Below are 6,758 nucleotides of genomic sequence, written 5' to 3'. Positions count from 1 at the left end.
AATGATGTACGACCCGTGACGTATCGTGCACGGTCCGTGCACAGCTGCTATCCAAGTTTGATGCTTCGGTGCAATGCAAGGGTTGCACGGTTTGTGCAAGGACCATGCCTTAGCTGCTTCACTTCTCTTCTACTCTTCTTCCGTGCATAAATGTCATGCATCCTTTAAACTCCAAAGACTTGACTTGATGGAAGCTTTCCACTCATACTTATCTTCCTTCGTGAGAGCCTTTGATAATAGTGATGTGGTGGGGTGACGAGGATGCCGCGAAGCTTGCACTTGAGCATCATTAATTGGTGTGGTCATTCTCTCTTTTGGATTAGTGGAATATCCATAATCCGCGGGTCGCTTTAACTTGGCCTGAAAATAATGAGGGAGGAGTTCTCCGTATGAAACAAGCAAAGAAAGGCAATAGAGTAAGAATAGCTCTAAATGCAAATATATGCAACTAAACTACGTTAATATGCACACGAATGAGATCCTAATTGGCTCCAAAAAATGTGCAAGTTACAAGCACATCAATGTACAACTTTACGTGATATAGTAATACAAATTGTAGAAAATATTCATGGGATAAAAATAAAATTCCGGCACAATTAATATCCATTTATCTGAAAATATAAGACTATATCCGTTTATTAATAGATCCACTTTCTTTTCTATATTTACAAATGCACTATTTTGACGATTACATAATTTCACGATTCTTCCAAGAGAATGGGTGAAAGAAATATAATTGGAGAACAATGTTTGCATAGGATGAGACCCACTACAAGAATTTGTATCTTTAATAATAACCTAATTACGATGGGTCAAAAATCTCGTCGTAAAAGCCTTTTGCTGGGCTAACAACCAAACAATGACGGGAACAACCGTCGCAAATGTCTTTTACGACGGGTTAACGACGGGATTTTCCATTAACGATGCCCCTTTTATGACGGGTTCACAACAAAAAATTAATTTCGTCATTAATCAACGATTATTGTCCTTTAGCGACGGGATTTCCCGTCGTTAATGGTACAATTTCTTGTAGTGACCCTTTATTTGGTTACACCCTTCAAGTGTTGGTTCCAATATTACGAATTTACCAAAAAAAAAAAGACCGTTCACCACAAAAAAAATATATGGTTGGAAAAATATTTGATGTGGTTCGAGATTGAATGCCATTAATTTACCTCTCTTGCTATATGAGTAGATTAGCTTATTAAAATCTTGAAAAATTCTATCCAAGATATAGGATCAAGTCATGTCTAAGTTGTTGTTTTTTTTTTACTACGGAAGAACAATTTCATTAATAATCAGCCATACGGCATCTACAATAATAAAATAGATATGTATACCACAGATTCAAATAAAATACATAACTGTTACAATCAAAACAATTACTATTCTGCATCCTAAAGCACATCTCGTACTCCACCGCTTCTAGCTTAACGCGAGCAGTGATTTTCGATGTTTTCGCATCTTTCCAAGTAGAGCCCTTCACGAATAGTTCTGATTGACGAGTTGATGATAAACCCTAAACCTGTATGAATCCAAATCTCCTCCCCAATTATTGAAACCCTAAAAACCCTAAAAAAATTCTCATCCATGGATGAGAATCAAGAACCTAGAAAACTCTAGGAAAAACCCAAATAAATTGGGAACAACCCAAGAATAAATTGGGAACAAAACAACGGAAAAAACAAAACAAGACAATACATAAAGAGAAAACAATGAAAAAACAAGAATAATGGTCGAAAATAGTCTAATTTCCGAAGAAATTAGACTATTTCCGACCTAAACGGCAAAGAAAACTGAAACCCTACAAGATGAGAGGGAAGAGAGAAAAAGGGGAGAGCGACGTAAGAATTGTAATTGTAGTATGTCTAAGTTGTTATATATCCTTTATGGAGTAATAATAAAAGCAATCCCACTTGCATGGACCCGGTCCACGCTATAATTAGCATGGACCAGGGTATTTTTGTGAATTAGCAGTGGTGGAGCATGGATCAGGAATATTTTACCTAAAGAGTAACTATATGTTCTGTAACGTAACTATGTATTCATAATAGTAACTATGAAAAAATAATAATATAGTCATTTCGATAAGAATAACTATTCTATCCAAAGAGTAACTATATCATATAAAAAGTAATTTTAACTGTAGAACAGTTACTACGAAGTATATTATAAAATAAACAATATAATATAAAAAATTAGAAACTATATGTTCTGTAAAGTAACTATATCTTCATAATTATAACTATGAAAAAAAATTATAGTCATTTCGATAAGAATAACTATTCAATCCAAAGAGTAACTATATCATATAAAAAAATAACTATAGAACAATTACTATATTATAAGATAAACAATATGATATTGATGCTTTAGAGGTAATACAGTAACTTTTTTCTATTATATAGTTACTATTATATATCGTATAGTTACTAAATAAAAAAAAGGAATTATAACTCTTGGACAATAATTAAGAAAAACATTAACTACATAGTTAGCTGTTTTAAGCTATGACATTCTAATTATTTGCATCTATTAAATAAATCACATTAAACTCAAATGATTTTTGAACTAAAAAATATATTAATCGCCACTTTCACGCACATCCTTCCTTCCTCTACCACGTCCTTGGTTTTCATTGTTGTCGGGATTTTCTTCTTCTTCTTCTCCTACTTTTGTTTTCCTTGTAGAAGTTATTCTTTGCACGACTTCAATTATGGATGCATCATCTTTGTATTTCTGAATCAATAGCAAATAAACTAAGTTAATAATTTAACATTTAAATATGAAAAAGTAACATAGTAACTAGTTTGAACATATAGTTTATATTATACATCATATAGTAACTCTTAGATTTAATGATGGTAAGATACTCGCAAAACTACAGATATAGTTATTGTTATAGTCATATAGTTACTGTCATAATAATATAGTCACTCTTATTATTAATAACACAGAGAACAAAAAGTTATGAATATAAAAAGAACATAATGATAACAAATCATGATAAAATAAACATAGTACCTATTTCAAATATATAGTAACTATATAAACCATATAGTAACTATATAAAACATATAGTGACTATTATTATAATATAGTAACTATTGTACACATATAGTAACCATTATAATCATATAGTCACTATCTAAGAAGCGGACAAAAACATACTCTAAATAACATAGTACATAATGTAATCGTATAGTAACTATTATTTATCAAAAAGTCACTATAAACTGTTCATAACATAATAACTATCTTAAACACATAGTTACTGTTTTAAACTTATAATAACTTTCTAAAAAATATAGTGATTATTTTAAACACATAGTTACTGTTTTAAAGTTATAGTAACTTTTAAAAAAATATAGTTACTCTAAAAACTACTACTAACATAAACACAATCAACATTCCAGTAACTATTAAAAACACTATTTCGCAACATAAATTAAAGGTGACTATATCATTTATATACTAACTATGTGAAACACTGACCCTAATTTCAACAAAACAACAAACATTTCAAATCACTCAACAAAATAATAACTATTGTACACATATAGTAACTATTAAAATAATATAGTAACTATTGTACACATATAGTAACCATTAAAATTACATAGTACCTCTTTAAACCATATAGTTATTGTATTACTCATATAGTTACTATTTAAAATCGTGAAGTCACTGATCAAATTCGCGAAGTGAAAGCGATATTTCGGTAAAACACAAACATTAATATCTTCAAAACAAAAAATATTTTCAATTTTAAATAAAAATAGACTTAAAATTCTTTAAAAAACAACAAACCGAGATATGATCTCTAAAAATTCTTGCGAAGATTTGTAGGCGAGCGCAAATTCTTCGATTCGATTTCGGCAACGACGAACCTCCTTCTTGATCTACTACTTCCTCCAATTTTTCCTCATCTAATAGATAAAATTATAAAAATTATAAGATAATTACGAAGAAAATCGAACAAAACCTAGAAATTTGGGCTAAATTTTGAAAAGCATAGAGAGAAAATGAAAGAGAATGAACAGAATGTAGATCTGAAATTTTGAAAAATAAAAAAGTTTAAAACGTATATAAAGTGGGTTAGACACAAATCGCATTGAAACTCTACAAAACACATAGTAACTCTTTAAAACACATAGTTACTGTTATACGCATATAGTTACTATTTAAAATCACAAAATAACTGTCACGTGACAGTTACATATGTTGCCCATACAAATTACTCCGTTGCCCTGGTCCACGCTAAGTTAGCATGGACCAGGTTTATATTTGTAACGCCCCGACTTTTCGGCTCCTTAATTAGCGGTAATAAACCGTACTTAACTGATCATTAGCAGCGGAATTAGGCTTAACTAATCCTGGGACCTGTGGGTATGGGCCCACAAATAAAATAATCCTTAAAAACATTCCATAAAAAAAAAAAATACAATTTTCCCATAAAATAAATATAAATCAATATTCTTATAACAACCTCAATAACAGGATTTCCATAATAAATAATCTCTCATCTCGATATCTCCATAATAAATAACCAACTCCAGTAATAACTCTCGTTTGAGCAACTTGAGCTCCTTAATTGAACCTGTGCATCATCATAAAAATAGAAAACAGGAAAAACACAGAAAATACAAAAATGAGTGGAAAACTCAGTAATATTACTCCAGCCCGTCAAAACGGTTTTATTTTGAAAATCATTTGGCACATATCAATCATTGGCATTTATTGTTCGGAAATAACTAATTTAATCTCGTTATCTTGAAAACTGTGTCGGCAAGGAATCATTTCCTTTACAGCTCATTGGCAAGTACAGGTTTTGGCGGGACTTTTCTTACATCTTTTCAGGGGGGAACTGTTTCCCAAACTTTAACTTAACATGGCCTCCACCTGTAACTCGCCCATTTACTAGTTCAGTTCACTTTTCCATGCCGACAAAAGCAACATCGTCTTTCTTTAAAATAACTTTATAAATACATCATAATTATTCCCGAACAATTAACATCATAAAATAATAATAATAATATTATCATAATCTTACTTATAAACTTTAAATCATACATCATGCCATTAGCACATAAATCACGTAATTATCATATAATCACAGATAACACACATACGGGCATATAAAGCTTAAATGCTGGATATAAAAGTAACACAATAATACTTTTAGATACGGGCATAAATATAATTGCTGGACATAATAGTTACATATCATATATATACGGGCATATAAGATAAAATGCTAGACATAATAATTACAATAACATAATATAATACTTTTATATACGGGCACATAAATATAATTGCTGGACATAAATATTACATCATTCCAACACTCAACTCATTCCTTAATGATCGTGTTACTCCTCAATAGATTTATTTCCAAAGCCCATTCAAACGCCATTTAACTTTCAAGGACTCCATAACAACTTCAAATCATAACAGAGGATAAGAATTAATCATGTGCTTAATAATAAATTATGATTCTTCCATTAGGTCCACTTAAAATCATGATAATTACTATAAACCTTTACCTTGATGGAGAAAAGCCCAAAATACTTCCTCCTTATGTAAACTCACGGTCCATTACTTTTTTTTACAACACCTAGGCCCACTTTCATTCACCATTTATACTTCATTTTGGTTATCAAGAAAATCAAGGTAGCAATGGCAATGAAACCCACGCAAAACAGCAGCTCACGCAACAACAGGCGGGTCTTCCGGCGACGACATAAGGTGGCGACGGGTTCAATGAGGTGGTCCGAGCGAAGGAATAAGTCGCCGACAGAAAGTGGTGGCGGAGGTGGCGGTGCTGCGGTGGTCAAACGGAGGAGAGAGAAAAATGGAGGAAAAAGCTTCAAGATTCATCAATGGAGTAAAAAGCTTTAAGCTTTAACAATGGTGTTTTTAATTTAATTACTCAAATTTGAGTTGGATTTGTAAGCTTGAAGATAACTGAAAATTACATGGCTATTTATAGGAATTATTGACATTGATGAGTCATAAAAGGAGAGGAGAAATTGGACAATTTTCAATTCAGATTGATATGGTTTTGCCACGCATAAGGAGAAGAAGAAATTGAATTTATCATGAACTTAGACTGAATTTGGAAACAAATAAAAAGTCAGATATCTTGTTGAGTAAGCTCAAAAGGTCATACGAAGTAGAGGAGGAGAAATGGGATTTTGGTCTTTGGTCTTTGAAGTTGACCAAGGTTAAAAATATAATTTCCAACCCAAGAATAAAATATCAGATTTTCTTTGTTATTGTTTCAATATTTGGGCTTGTACAAAAATAAATTGGGCTTCAATTAATTGGTATTATGTCACAATAAAAAGGTAGATATAATACGATAATTAAAAATAGATCGGAAAAATTTAGGACGTAATTACGATAATAATCATAATTACAGAATAATAACAAGGCTTAAAAATACGGGGTGTTACAATATTAGTGTAAATATAAAAGAAAATCATATGGATGTATGATTATATGAGCACGCATACACACAGTAACACTATCACACAAGTGGCAATAGAAATAATTAAGAAAATTTGTAAAAAATGGTAATAAACAAACCAATTAAGTATCTTTCCATTTTCCCTATCTTTCCATTTTGATGATGACAAACTAGGAAAGAAATTAGGTCTAGTTGATTTTTTATTTTTATTTTTTTATTTTTTTTATTTTTTTTTGGCAGTGGAAAATAAAACAAACACCCATTACTTTTGGTCACCGACCAT

The 6,758-nt window shown here is 31.1% G+C and overlaps 1 long non-coding RNA gene across 1 annotated transcript; it reads right to left on the bottom strand.

Moving 5' to 3' along the window:
* Positions 1 to 2,377: 2,377 nt before the first annotated feature.
* On the bottom strand, positions 2,378 to 6,065 carry LOC130467160 (uncharacterized). The gene is made up of 3 exons (XR_008927319.1): positions 5,550 to 6,065; positions 3,811 to 3,929; positions 2,378 to 2,739 (listed from the first exon to the last, which is right to left on the bottom strand). It is a non-coding gene; the product is annotated as an uncharacterized lncRNA (long non-coding RNA).
* Positions 6,066 to 6,758: the final 693 nt, after the last annotated feature.

The sequence above is a fragment of the Spinacia oleracea genome, chromosome 2 (assembly GCF_020520425.1).
Source record: "Spinacia oleracea cultivar Varoflay chromosome 2, BTI_SOV_V1, whole genome shotgun sequence".
Classification (NCBI taxonomy): Eukaryota; Viridiplantae; Streptophyta; class Magnoliopsida; order Caryophyllales; family Amaranthaceae; genus Spinacia; species Spinacia oleracea.
The sequence above is the reverse complement of the archived record's forward strand: the minus strand, read 5'-3'. Positions and strand labels throughout refer to the sequence as shown.